This window comes from Podarcis erhardii (genome assembly GCF_964252035.2).
Source record: "Podarcis erhardii genome assembly, chromosome: 1".
Classification (NCBI taxonomy): Eukaryota; Metazoa; Chordata; class Lepidosauria; order Squamata; family Lacertidae; genus Podarcis; species Podarcis erhardii.
In genome coordinates, this window is record NC_138497.1 from 79,796,417 (window position 1) to 79,811,559 (window position 15,143).

At 41.6% G+C, this 15,143-nt stretch overlaps 1 protein-coding gene across 10 annotated transcripts in view; it reads left to right on the forward strand.

Annotated features, from left to right (window-relative positions):
• The first annotated feature begins 119 nt into the window (after window positions 1-119).
• PPP6R3 (protein phosphatase 6 regulatory subunit 3) overlaps window positions 120-15,143 on the forward strand; it is a 57,510-nt gene continuing 42,486 nt past the window's right edge. For 8 of the 10 annotated variants that reach the window (XM_081843636.1, XM_081843641.1, XM_081843643.1 and 5 more), the window contains exons 1-2: window positions 255-399; window positions 12,596-12,746. The gene's annotated coding sequence lies outside the window, so the exon portion shown is untranslated. The other 2 variants (XM_081843638.1, XM_081843639.1) reach the window with 2 other exon arrangements.

Sequence of the window (15,143 nt, forward strand, 5' to 3'; positions counted from 1 at the left end):
GGTTTTAGTTGGACAACATGAACGCCTTTCAAAGTGACGTCAGTTGGTTGCTAAGGCGTAGAGGTGGGAAGTTAGAGGCGCCCGTCTGGAAACGCTGATTGGGCGAAACAAAGCCGTGACCCCGGCCTTTATCCCCTTTATTGCCCAATGGTGAGGTACCTTGGCGTGTGATCGACGACACTTTGGAACCAATAGCAAACAGAGGCTTTTGCCATTGTCCAATAGAAGAGGTGATTGATGAGGAAAGGTGTGAGCCTTAGAGGGTTGATTGGCAGGAATGGGGGGGATGGGGACAGAGGAGGACTCGAAGGAGCTGATATGTCCGCCATCTTGAAGAGTCGGTGATGGTGGCGAGCAGTACTTTTCCCGCCTGAGCGGGGGGGTCCGCCAGGAGGGGGGGTAAGAGGCACGCTTGAGGAGGCGGGGGGGGGGCGTTGTGCCTTGGGCCCATTTTAGCGCCTCGAGTTTAATTGTTCTTCGCGAGGTTAGAGGACAGTAAAGGCGGGATGGGGGGGGGGCTTCGTTCCTTCTTCCCTCTGAGGGATCGGGTGGGGGCCGGGGAGGCCGAGGAACCGCTTGAGTGAGAGATAATCCTCCCCTCCCTTCCGCTTAGTCGCCCCTGTGAGCCGCCGCCTCTCTTTCCCGGCCTGGATCCCATAGGGAAGCGGGATGAGGCCTTCCTTTCTCCGTCTCTCTCACCCCTCACCTCCCAGCAGCGGCCTAAGCGCCTTGGTTTGTTTTGCTTCCTGAGATGTGTCCCCCGCAGTCCCCCAGTTCTGCGTCGCAGCGGCCTGCGTCTCTTCCCCTCCCGCCTCCCTCATTCTACCATGTGAGGAGGGGTGGAAAGGAAGGGAGCCTCCGAAGCCTTTTCTTCTCCTGAAGGTGTTCGGTTGCTGCCGCCGCCGCCTTCTCCGAAACAATGAGCGGGCATTGGGGACCCCCTGCCCGCACCCCACGTCCTCCCATCCCCTCGGTCTTTTCCCCCTTGGGGAGACTCTGGGCCGGTGTGCGAACTCCTCTAGGCTTCTTTGGGGGGGGTGGGAGGGAGTCTAGAAATTCCCATTTATATCGTCTCTCCTACAAAAAGAAAGGGGGAAAATTGTTGTAGTAGGATGACCTCTTTTCCCCGTAAACAACCTTTGGACTCGCTTCCTTGGCTGAGCGAAGATGTGAAATGAACCTTTGCTTAAAGGGTAGCAAGAAGGTCTTGTGCGTTTGGCTTCTGGGATGTGAACTTGGGTGGTGGGAGCTCGTTTGCGGTTTCCTGCAGCAGCTGCTGTGATATGACTGTATTAATAGAGCGGGATACGAGCATCCTGCTTCAGGCAAACACTTTGGGCGGGATTTAAAGTTTATATCCCGCACAAATAAAGCGCGTTCTAGGTTGTTAGATACTTCCTCTGCTCCGACGCGTCCTTTTTCCTGGCCGCGACAAAGTTAGAGGGAAAGTGTTAACGTCAATTGGCTGCTTTTTCAAGCAATACTTAACTATTTTTAGATTGAGAAACTTAGTAAAAACAACAACTTCCTGCAACAATCCTTATTTAAAATCGAGGAGAGTTCTTTATGCACTCTTGCATTCTAATAGATTTTGCAACATTTTTTTCTACTAGAAGTGGCAGTTTCATTTTAAACTTTGTACAGTACTTGTGTTAGTAACATTGTGCAATGTTTGTGATAATGCTGTCCTGTGGAAGCTATGAGTTTAATTAGTAATACTAACATCTGAACTCCACTAATTTTTGAACTTTTGCTAGTGGGGCAATTGATCAGCCTGATAGAGGTCCTTCATTATTTTGATGGTTTCCATGGGGAAGATATTGAGGGAAAAAGTCTTGCTGACAACATTAGTGGAGTAAAAGGAAGATAAGAGACTAGGTAGAACTAGACTTGAATAATAAATAATTGCTCAAATGATAAAATGGATTACTACTAAAAATTACCAAAAAAATGTTTGGAGTGCTCAGATACCTATGCTTTAGTATCTAATTCTGCATGTACTTCCAGCCAGATTAGGGTCAGGAAGGGTTGTTTTCCATATTGACCGATGACTGATTTTTTTTCATATTTTCCTCTTGTATCGTGGTATCCTTATTGGCTTGAGCCATCTGTAAGCACAGCCTTTCCTACTACAGGCACATCAAGAAATGGTGCAGCTTTCTTGATGTGCTATGCATTAGCTTTCTAGATTTGAATTCTTTAATTCTGTTTCCACAGATGGTACTTCCAGTGGCTCTTTCACCTCTCGCCTCTGTTAACAAGTAGAATGGAGGGTAACCTACATTAGCTAGCTAGAGCATACAATTCATTTTAAATAGAATACTTTACCATTTCCACTATCAATCTATTTTATTTTCATCCTGCTTTTCATACAAATCTCAAAGTGACATTAACACCTGCAAGTGATATATTCCAGGTTAAAAATAAGTTGTAGCATCAGTTGTGGAAAATAATGGCCTTTACATAGATTAGGTGACCATAAAGTTCTTCCAACTTTTGATTATTTCAGTATTTAAGAATTTGAAGGGAAATATGAAAACCTTTAAATAATTATTTAATTTAAAACTTTTCTGTTGGAGATAAATTGTTTGTATTTTCAAGGCTTAAATAGGATGGAAATGTCACTAGATAAACACCATTTCTTGCATGTCATAGGAGACAGAGGATGAAGGCATTTTTTCACTTTTCACAACTAAGGCTGCAATCCTATACAGTGGTACAAACGCTTCGGGTTACAAACACTTCGGTACCCACAAATTTGGGAATAAGTCCCATTGAACTCAAATGAATATTACATTAGAGTATAGGATTGCACTTTCGATCATTGGGAAAATTTATGCCAGCTTTTTGCTGACTAAACTACTGCGATGGGTAGATGAGACTAATCAGATTGGCCACGAACAAGCAGGGTTCAGAATTAAACGCTCTACAACCGATCATGCGATAGTTCTTTACCATCTGGCACGAAAGTACTCCTCTCCCCCCCGGGGCTACCTCTGTGCTGCCTTCTTAGACCTAAAGGCAGCCTTTGACAGCGTTCCTAGAAACATTCTATGGGAGAAACTTGCGAAACAGGGCATTGATAGAAGACTCCTATGGCTTATAAGTCAGCTCCATGAAGGCACCCTTGCTAGAGTGAGACTTACTCCTGCGGGCGACCTCACAAATTCGATACCAATAAACAAGGGAGTGCGCCAAGGATGTATATTGGCTCCCTGTCTATTCAACCTATTCATCAGCGACATGCGAGCATCCCTAGTTAAATCATCTCCAAGTACACACGCGCCTAGACTTGCGGACTACCGCTGCCCACTCCTTTTATATGCGGACGACGCGGTAATTCTATCTTATACACGTGTTGGACTAACCAGAGCTTTGAAGATCTTTGCCACGTATTGTCAACTCAACCAATTAACCATCAACCATGCTAAATCCAAGATTCTGATTTTCTCCAGAAGCCGGAGATTATACGAATGGAAGCTTGGTGGAGCAAAAATAGAGCAAGTCCTAAAATTTCAATACCTAGGAGTTATTTTTCAACACAATTTGGGGTGGAAAGCTCAAATTCAACACCTACTTAACAAGGCCAAAACTCTGTCATATGCGCTCCTCCGATTCTTTTTTTCGGATGGAGCTTTGCATGTTCCCTCGGCCCTAAAGGTGTTCAAGGCAAAAGTGGTTGCCGCGCTTGCTTATGCTGCCCCGCTTTGGGCCGTGATGACAGATCTTGCTCCTCTTGAGACACTGCAAAATCAATTCCTGCGTCGGCTCCTAATGCTCCCCCTGTGCGTAAGCAACGCAGCCATGCGACTAGAACTGAAGATCGCATCCTTAGAAACTTGCCTGTGGAAGCAAGTCTTCAATTATTGGTTATCATTGTGGCATAGATTACCAAACCACTACCCTGTTCAATGCTTATGGCGAGATGAATTCTCTAGCCTTTGGTCTAGTAGAATTCATGCCAAACTCCTGAGTTATGGAATCTCTCCTTCAGATTCCCTAAAACTAGACCAAATTACCGCTCAAAGACTGATCCGCCAAAGACTGGATGACATCGATCTACAGCGAAATTATATGCTGGGGGGAGGTGTTTGTTCGCCCCAGAACATTGGTATCACTTTAACTTACTGCGTTCCATCATACCTCTCCTCCCTTTCGACTGTTGCCCATAGACTGGCCTTCACCAAAGCGAGGTTCAACGTTTTTCCCTCCAACGTCCTGAGACATAGATTCTCAAAGGGCCAAGCCCCCGCCACGTGCGAATGTGATAAGGAGACGCCGGAGTCGCTCCAGCACATCATGTTCACTTGCCCCCTGTTCAATGTGCCACGGGCAAATTTGTTGGGATCAATCATACAGAAACTAGAGGGTACCCCACCAAAATTCCACCTTGCCCAAATCTTGCAGGATAAGGATACTCATACGACCCTGAATGTGGCAAGGTTCCTGGTCGCTGTCCTTACCCAAAAGCGACGCCAAGGAGGACTACAAGCTAACTAAGGCGTAGTATGCCATTCTATTTTATAGTATTTTATTGTTATGGTGGTGTTTTAGCGGCTGTTTTTTTTTTTTTTTTTTTCCCACCACGTGCACAAGCTGTTATTTATGTGTTGTTTTTACCTGTATGGGCCTATGGCCGTAATAAATATTGTTTGTTTGTTTGTTTGATTGCACTGTTTACTTGAGCAAGAATCCAAGAGTCAGTTCTAATGTATATTCTAGCCAGCATAGGTTAAATGCTGTTATTTTGGAAGTGGGATAAATGAAAAGACTTTCACATGTGACACTGGAACCGTTCTGGAAATTGAGTTACAAAATGCTTCGTGCTCCCAATCCTAGATAGAAGACATGCCTAAACCCAGTGAAATCAGCTAATGTTAAAGCTGATTCAGTCCTATGTAGGGAGAAAATTACTTTTGAAAGTTAGTGGTGCTATGCTTCTGCAATACAGTAGTAGGTTAATGAAACTAACCTTTACTCTTAGTCCCAAAACAGACAGATCTGTGGTCAAAACTTACATTTTCTCTTAAAAGAAGCCATGAGGGCTCTGGGGGATTTTTGAACCTTCTCCATATGCCTTTTTCTTGGGGTAATCTCTACCCACCTTTCAGCTACTGCTTACACAAATGGAGAAAATTCACAGGTATGCTTACAGCTTCTCATAGTGGGTCAAATAGCAGACATGTTTTGGCTGGGAGAGGCATGATTTGCATTTGCAAAATGGCATACAGGAAAGAGTTAAAGCCCCTCTGTGCTGTGGTCTTGATGCAGTCTAGGAGCCTCTGTGCGTATATTCAAAAGAGATCTGTGGCAATGGGAGATGAATCACAAATCTCAAGCATTTCATTTAGTATCACTCTTAATTTACTGTAAAACATAAAGCCTAGCTTTTGACCTTGAGATTGAGGTTTACTTATGTTTGATCTAAAAATGCATATTGGATCTAACAGTGTTGGATTTTTGAGCATGAAAAGGTGATACTGGAGAATGTTTAAAAGGCGATGTGAAATTATGATTATGTGAATGATTTTGTAGGTTCAGATTGATCGCTTTAGTGAAGGGCATCACAAGGACACAGTTAATCAATTTATTGGTAAAAGATCAAGTCTGGCTTACATAAATGCAGCCAAAATGCACACTAAACCAGTAATACCAGTCTCCACTGCAAATATATTAACTAGAGCAACTGGTGGGGTATATGGGGTGTTAGGGGCAGTTTGAGTGTATGAGGTGTTAGGGGCGGGATACTACCTCTTGTGGGGGACATGTGCTCCTTCTGGGGCAGCTTGTCCACCTTTGGTCCCCACCCTGCACTTAGCTCTTACCTCTGGCTCCTAGAAGCTGTCAGCAAGCGACAGCAAGTGGACACACCCCATGAAATGGCTTCAACTGGCTGGCTAAACTGGGCAAGGGTAGCTGATGGGTCTCAAACCTTTGGTGAGTTAGAGAATTCCCTTGCATGCAAAGACAGGCTCTGGTGGATTGAGCAGACAAGACCAAAAGTGGGTCCAATAGTCAAGAAGCCAATTTCTGCATGTGCTGTAGAGGGAAGTGGGGCACATCAACCTGGGAAGGTAGCCCACCTAGGAGAAGGGAAACTCCTATCCTAAACCTCGGCTGCCTTGCTGAATACATTTAGGAGAAGAAAAGGCTACACAAAACCATACACAGGGACTCCATCCAGAGTGGAGTCCCTAAGATGGTTGCATGGCACTGTGTATGCCTCCTGTCAGCTGCTGCAGCCAAGCTGACACCCATGTATTGCTCTGCTTTCTTTTGGACCACGTCAGTGAGGCTGAGAGGAGGGTCTTGTTGTCTAGGCAGCCCAAGACCTCAATACACACTGCTAGGCTTGCACCCCAAGTTGCTACTAGGGCAGCAGTTAGGCTTAGCCACTGGAGGCGCACTCTGTTGTCTCTCGAGGCAGACTGGTGCCAACAGAGGAACTGGTTTGTATATAGAATTCAGAATAGCAGTTTGTTCTGGATTAATTCTTGAATATAAGACTGATATCTCTGTGTGTAAGTCCTTTGCATTTTCACATGCTGGTAAGAACTTGGAATACTGTAGTATAGCCTAAGTGCTAGTAGGTCATGCCTAAGTGATGGGTTAGGAACAACATTTCCCAAGTGAGAAACATGTTATAATTGTTAATGCTGCTTTACATTTATTTAGACTTGACGTGCTGGAAAAAGTTGCCCAAAAAATGGTATGCATCTCTGAAGTTGAGCAATGAAAGTGGCCAAGTTGGGTAATGATACCAAATTATTGAAAGTGGTAAAAACAAAAAGTGGTTAGGAGTCATTCCAAAGGGATCTCTAGACTGAGTGATAGGGTGTTAAAATGGCAAATGAAATTCAATGAAAGCAAGTACCAGTCTGTGAAGTGATTCATGTTTTATAATGGTGGCTAAATTGGTAGTGACTGACCTTGGGCTAGTAGTGGACAACTTGAGGTGATATGAAAAGTGCAGGTTTTCTATTTGGGATCATTAGAAAAGGATTGAAAATAAAACTGCTAGTACAGTGCCATTATACGAATCTATACAATAAACTTTGAATATTCTGTAGAGTGCTGGTTGTTGTACCTCAAAAAGAGGCTGTTGTAGAGCTGGAATTTTTTTAGAGAAGGTCAGTCAAAATCAGTGGGCTGGAGCAGCTCTTCTGTGAGGAAAGATTACAATGTTTGGTGCTTTTTAGTTTACAGAAAAACACAAGAAAGAGGGGACATGAGAGAGGTGTATAAGATTATGAATGATGTAATAAAGAGAAGTTTTTCTCCTTTATTATAGAACCCGTGGCCATCCAATAAAGCTGCATGTTGGAAGATTTAGGACAGACAAAAGAAAGTACCTCTTCACATAACATATAGTTAATCTATGGAATAAGGTTACCAGTTTGGATGGCTTCAAAAGAGGTTTAATTCATTGAGAAGGAGGTATTCAGTGGCTACTCACCATGATGGCTATACTGTGTCCATTGTCTGTATGCCTCTGAATACCAGTTGCTGGGAATCACAAGTAGGGTGAGTGGTGTTATCCTCAGGTATGGCAAGCTTCCCATAGGCTTCTGGTTTCCCACTGAGAACAGGATGCAGGACAAGGTAGGTCTTTGGTCTGATTCAGCAGGGCTCGTCTAAAAATTACTGAGTCTTTTAAGCATAACTTGAAGTAGAACAAAACAAAATAAAAAAATTCCTTCCAGTAGCACCTTAAAGACCAACTGAGTTAGTTCTAGGTATGAGCTTTCGTGTGCATGCACACTTCTTCAGATACCCTGAAGTAGAACAAACAGTATTGCAGGAAACAAACCTGGGAGTACTGTGTGCCTAAATAATCTGCTCTTGATTATTTAGTGAACTTCAGAGCCCTATGTTTCCACTGCCTTCAGATGTTTCACTAGAAAACCACCATGCTTGAAATGGATCTAAAAGGTTTGTGCACTACCTGTCCTAGTGGACTATTTGTAGAACATACCTTAATTGGTAGAGCATGAGACTCTTAATCTCAGGGTTGTGGGTTCAAGCCCCATGTTAGGTTAAAGATTCCGGCATTGCAGAGGGTCGAACTAGATGAACCTCATAGTTCCTTCTAACTCTGCAATTCCATGATACTATTCTTGTTTTGATGTTATAGTGAAGGTGCTCTTTCTGGTAGCAATTTCATGGTCTTCTAACAGCAATGGTGTTGTAGACATCTGCTCAACCTAAACTATAATAAAATAACGATACCTTTGGGTAGATAGGGGAACCATGGCTTCATTTGCAGTTAAACCTAGGAATATATATTTGAGGGGGGGGGGAATGTTCTTTTGGTCACTGATTTGAGCTGAGTTTCAAATGCATCATGGTTGGAGTTGAAGTTGAAATGAAATACAGCTCTAACAAGGTTAAAAGGCATAAGCACACTTCTACAGATATTTTTACAAGTCAGTATATGTTTAGCCTAGTTCTTCTCACACTGTTCTCCTCCCTCCACCTCACCCCCATCATTTGAAAGAGAACATTTCCTCAGAACATGCAGTTTCCATGAGCCAGTTGTTTCTCTGGTTGTTTGTGCTTTGAAGGGCTGGGCCCAGTTGAAAGCCCTCAGCCTCAAGATCCTCATGAATCGGAGGTTTGCCTTTGGCAAAGAAATGGTTAATTGCTACTTGTTTTTATAGTATTGTAAGTCCCATGTAAGGGGGTGAGGACTGCTTAGAAGAACCCGGAGTACAGACTCCCTTCAGAAACCCTGTGTGTGAGAAAAAAATCGGCTGAGGAATTATCCTTGCTGAATTGGACCAATGATCTTGGTTTCATAAGTATTGAGAAGTTTCAGGGGATGTTTCAATTTACCCAGATTTAGGTTCCTTTGGAGGGAGGTAGCGCTGGATGTCTGTGGAGTTTTTGTAGTAGTTTAATTTGTTTTATTTAAAAATAAACCAGTCGAACATACTTGGGAACAAATAGTTTGTGTACCTTATATCTCCCAAGAAAATCACCCTTAAATCCCCAGATGTTTTTAGCTTACTGCTCTCATTCTGCTACCTATGTGGCTCTGCCTCTGTTTCCCAAAGCTGTTCCGCTAGTGCTCTCAGGTGCTGCATCCCTTCATTTGGAAAGGGATGATGAGTCATTTTGGCTAAATATGGTGTTCTCTTTCCAGCTGTTTCCTAGCTCTCCTGGATAGAGATGTGTTTTTTTATTTTAAAAAAATCTGAGCCCCACTTCTGGAAATACTGTTTTTCTGGTTTTTTCCAGGGCTCCTCCCTCCTCTGGAAAAATGGTTTTTTGTGGGGAGGGAACACAATACTTGTTTTTAAAGTACAGTGGTGCCTCGGGTTACATACGCTTCAGGTTACAGACGCTTCAGGTTACAGACTCCGCTAACCCAGAAATAGTACCTCGGGTTAAGAACTTTGCTTCAGGATAAGAACAGAAATCGTGCTCCAGCAGCACAGCAGCAGCAGGAGGCCCCATTAGCTAAAGTGGTGCTTCAGGTTAAGAAGAAACTCTGGAACAAACTAAGTTCTTAACTGGAGGTACCACTGTAAGCTTTCTATTTCAGAAGTCAGTTTCTTATAATAGAATTTTGTCTGGTATATACACTTTTTCAGACAATAATTACAAATTGATTTCCCCCCAAGTTTCTGTTACATGTTGTTATTATTAATTTAAAAATGTATACCACCCTTCACCCATAGATCTCGAGGCAGTTCACAACATAAAAATACAAGTTAAAAAACACAAAATACATAATAAAAGCAAACCAACAACCCCCTCCCCCTCCAACAAACTTTTAAAAGGGAATAGGATGTTAATCAGCCCAAGGCCTGGTTGAAGAGGAACGTTTTCTCTTGGTGCCTAAGGTGTATAATGAAGACGCCAGTCGAACTTCCCTGGGGAAAGCATTCCACAAGTGGGGGAGCCACTACAGAAAAGGCCTGTTCTTGTGTTGCCACCCTATCAACCTTGTGTGAAGAAGGCACACAAAGATGGGCCTCAGGTGATGATCTTAGAGCCTGGGTCAGTTCATATGGGGAGAGGTGGTCCTTGAGCTACAAGCTGCTGAACTGTAAGGAACCTCTGGGGTTTTTTATTATGAAATTTATTACATGTCCTTCTGACTTCCACAATTTCAAGCACTCATTTCTATAAAAAGCTGAGAAAAAGAGTAATTTACATAATAAGGCAGTAGGCATGCTTGATCACTGGCTTATAAAGAACTTTCAAGGAGTCATCCTTTCATGTCCATTCCCCAGACTCCTACAGTGACCATATAGTAATGTTGGAGGTATTGTGGAAACCAGTTTTCCTAAAATGCATGTATCTGTCAGGGAAGGATAAAAATAAACAATTATAAAAGATTCAAGAATTCCAGGTTGCTAGCGTGGCAGCACCTACACTTTGGAACCCCTGTTATATTTCAGACTCAAATCTCTATTGTCTTTTTTTGTGCCTTTTGAAGATTTTACTTTTTCAACAGGCTTTTAAGCAGGGTATTTGTATTGATTTTATATATATGTTCTAAAATGTTTTTATACATGTAGGTATTCTATATATGTTTGGAAACTATTCAGAAAAGAAATTATTTCTCCCCACCAAACCCATTGATTCCTGATGCCATGAAGGAGCACTATTCTACCCAGTTACTACTGGCCTTTGCTTCTGGAAAAATTTAGGCACTGAATAACTAATAATCACTCCTGAGGGTCTTTTGAAAAATTGAAATGCAACTGTTGTGTCAGATCAGTGCAACAATGGAGAGTTGCTATTTTCAAAACAACTTTTACCCACCTGTCTACTTCCTCTACTCTGATTACATTTGTTGCCCCAAAACTATTTCAGTTCTCAAACAGCTTTTGTTGGGATTGGTCATGACTCATGAGTACCTAGTTTGGCTCTTGGTCTTTGAAGAAATTCTCTTACTTGGTTATGTTTCCATGTATACAGGGAATGCTGAACAGAAACCCTTACTTTCACAAATATTCCTCTTCCTCCCTTAAAGTGTGTGATTACGACTTCTGACCGGAGGTTTATAAATTATGTTTCTACACAGCATCAAGGCTTTATTTAGTTCCAGATCATAACTAATTAGCATTCATTCTCATTCAGGAAATAAATGAATCATGTTATTGGAAACTCGTTTTTAATCTTCAGCAAAAAGGACTACTTTGAAACATTCTATCTTTATCTAGTAAAAGTGATTATTCAACAATCTTTTGCATTGACATTTGGTTTGAAGACTCATTATCCTATTTGCTGCTTAAATTGAAAGAGGTCATTAGTATCTGAGGGCACTCAGCAGAAACAACATTTCCATTATAAATGTAAACTCACTGAACCCACACAATTCTGGGAATTACAGCTTTGTAAATGTGTGTTTTGGCTCTCATTTCCTTAGAGAATGTGGTACCCATTTATTAAATAAGGAAATTGTATGATTTGGTTATTATACTGTCCCATGTAAATCAGTATTGAAAGACAAAATATGGAGGGCTAATAATAGTAATGAACTATTGCAGTTGTTCTGGTGATTATAATGCTCAGGATCAAAAGGAGTACTTGGGGTATGCTTGGGCATACCTGATGTTCTCTGTTTCCCCTACGAGTGGACACCCCATACCACATACGGTAATAAACTGCTCCTGAAAGGCTCCTTGCTTCAAAAGTGGTTTTCCATGTATGCTGCTGTTCAAGAACTACCACCCAACACAGTCCCTTTGGTTAAACAATGATTGAGTTGTCCATTTGTTTTGATCCTGGATGCCATTCATATTGTTGATTTTAATACCACATTATGTACAAAAGCATATAGTAGTTCTGAATTCCTATCCCTTTTAGAATTTAAAGACTTAGAACCAGTGTTCAAAACTTGTCCTAGGAGCATTTTGGGACAGGGAATTTCATTAGCTCTGGGCGCAGTACTGCGCCTAAGATTTCAGATTAAAACTGCAGAGTGGAAGGAAAGGAGGACCTTTTTCTGCCTCCCCACTTCCATCTACTCTCGGAAGACTGGCGAACAGACCCTCTTAAGAATATTAGGGGGGTGGGCAGGGGAAGGACTAGACCATGTGGAAAATGAACATAATATTTTAGCTGCAGTTCATACATTTTCAGCTTTGTATTCTTGTTATAAAAAAGCACGCCTAGACTTTCCACTGTTGCGCCCATAATCTAGGTTTAAGGTGCCATTTAGTGCCTAGTTTTTATATCTTTCTAACACTGCTTAGAACTATAAATAAAAACTGCATGTTATTTTGATTAATGTTCATAATCCATACCAAACTGCTTTTTTAAATGCAGTGTGTGTTGGGGGGGGGGAATAATGATGTTTGAGAATACTAGCAATTGAAATGGGGAAGAGTTAAATTGGGTACCTTTGCTTTGGTGATTATTGAAACATTATGGTCCCTGCAAAAAGCCTCAGCAGTTTCTCCGAGTACAGTTTAAGCTTTTCTCTCTACCGTTGTGTAAAATATGTGAGAGACATTACGCTGATTAAATTGCTCTCATGTTACTAGCTCTCAATATATTCCATTATTGAGGTGTTCATTATTGACTTCACTAATGAAATTGTGTTGACATTATAAAATTGTATTGTGTTTTCTCATAGGAAGAAATCGGCTTCATCTTAACCTAATTCAGCCTGCTAATCTGCTAATACTGTAGATTTAAAGATTTTGCTGCTGCCTGGATACCCTGTAATGGGAAAGGAGCCACAAAGAATACATTTTTTTTTTCTTTTTAAAATTTTCTGTTAACAGGTAAGAAATACCAGCTAGTATGCCTCTGCAGATGTTGCTTAATGTTTTGGTGTTTGCGTCTTCCCCTAAATATTGGCTAAACACAATGCTTTAGGCATTCTTCCAATAACTTTATTCCTTGCTCTTTGCTTTCCCCCCTTTTTTCTTTTGAAGCCCTTAGCTACACATGCAGTTTTATCTCCATTACTAATGACTTAAATTCAATTTAGGATCAATATGGCATCAACACTGCAAGTTTTTTTGTGCATGTTTACAAAAATGGCACATAACCTGATCTGTAAGTCCTGTTTTGGAACAGGAATTGAAGCCCTGGGTCGCTGGAAAATAATCCATGATCAAGTCATGTGCATGTTCACTATACTAAATCTGATTGAATAGGATTGCCTGGGTTTAATTCCTTTATGTGAAAATGGTTTTGCCTTTAACTGAAGTTTGCTTCTTGATGCTTCCTCAACATTACTTAAAGATAGCTTTTCTGGTGAGTTGGGAGGTGACTTATCAGTATCGTGTGATTTGTTTAGATACTTAATTATTGTGACAGTGCTGCATGATTGAGTTTCAATTTAACTAGCTTGCATTAATTGAATATCTGCTGCTTTTCTTGCCCCCATTAGAAGGCGGAAGTACCTCCCTAAAAGCTAGAGAAGTCAAGCACATAGTGACAAGTTTTTGAAAATTATTATATGTTAAAATGGTGACATAGAGGAGAGTGTTCACATTTGCCATTACTGATGTTATTTGCTAATGTAACATTTGGAGAGAATACTGCTTAGATATTTTACTTGTTACTTGTTTAACCATGTCTGTGTTTCTGAGCTAGGTTTAAATGTCCAGTTAGGCTACTTTGAGCAACTTTTCCCTGCTTCTTTGGACAGAGGATGAGAAAGCTTCACATTGCCAAGTGTTTGTGGTTACTTGTATAAATTCTAAATGTTAGGTTCCTTCTTTGCGGGGAAATGATTTTGTATGAGCACTCTTGTGGCTTAATGTAAGGTGGTGAATGGCCTTCAGAATGCCAGCAGTACTTGTTAGCATGTTTGCTGCACCTCTTTGAAGGGTGTTCACAACTGAAAGGCACTATTTCCATTTGCGGCCTGCTTAACTCATAACAGTGTGGGCACCTGAAGCTAGGATTTTGATCTCCTAAAATGGGTAGGTCTTTACAAGAGGAGGTGGTCTTTGGGGCACTTTTTGGAGGTCACAAGACACTGCAGCTTAATCTGAATGCAACTAAAATAAGGATAATGGAATAAGACCTACTTCCTCAGGAAGCTGGTGCACCAACCAAATTTGGTGAAAGGTGCTTCAGGCTACAAAGGCTACTTGAACGTCTGATGACCAATGCTGGGTCCAAAACCATTCGTGACCTGTCCAGAAACAGGTGAACACAGTTCTGTAGTATGGTAAATTCCTCACCAACAATGTGTCATAAAGGGATTAAGCTTGCATTTCTTCCCTCAGCCCAGGCAGTGACTGATTCCAGACACTCTTGTCTGTCTTAAGATGGGTACTATATTTCTGCATGCAGGTCCCTGCTTAGCACAAATTTGAAAGCTGGCAATGTACCGTATTTTTCGCTCTATAAGACGCACCAGACCATAAGGCGCACCTAGTTTTTGGAGGAGGAAAACAAGAAAAAAAATATTCTGAATCCCAGAAGCCAGAACAGCAAGAGGGATTGCTGCACAGCGAAAGCAGCGATCCCTCTTGCTGTTCTGGCTTCTGGGATAGCTGCGCAGCCTGCATTCGCTCCATAAGACGCACACACATTTCCCCTTACTTTTTAGGAGGGAAAAAGTGAGTCTTATAGAGCAAAAAAATACGGTAATTCAACCATACGCTACCAAAAGGTGAGCTTATAAAGAAAGCAGAAGCAACCTGAAACAAATAGTGACTATTAACCCGTTGTTGCATTTGCAAGTCACAGGAAATCTTAGCTTTCTTAGCAAATTGTTACCTGACATTACTGACACTTCACTAATCTCCTGGTGCAAGTGGGATCAATTAACCACAATTCCTGGCTTAGTATTGTGTCCAAACTGGGGGCTGTGGTTTGTTCTGCTCAACTAGCATCAAGAAGCTGAGGACAAATGTTGATTTCATATTGTGACTACTGTAATCTGAAAATGGAGCATTTAACTTTATATTTTCCTTCAAAAGTACATGCCTTCAAAAGTTGGTAACTTATTAAACATTAACATTGAATTGTTCTGCTAAACTAACTTCCTCTCTCATGCACATGCGAAAGGGAAGAGAGATGGGGGTGGATTATGGTATATGTTAATTCTATTTATACGACTAAGTAGCCAGATTTTAAATACTGAAATGGATTCCAACTTCTCTGTGTTCATTCATTGGAAAGTAGATGCAAAGTATCTTAGTTACATGAGAGGATCT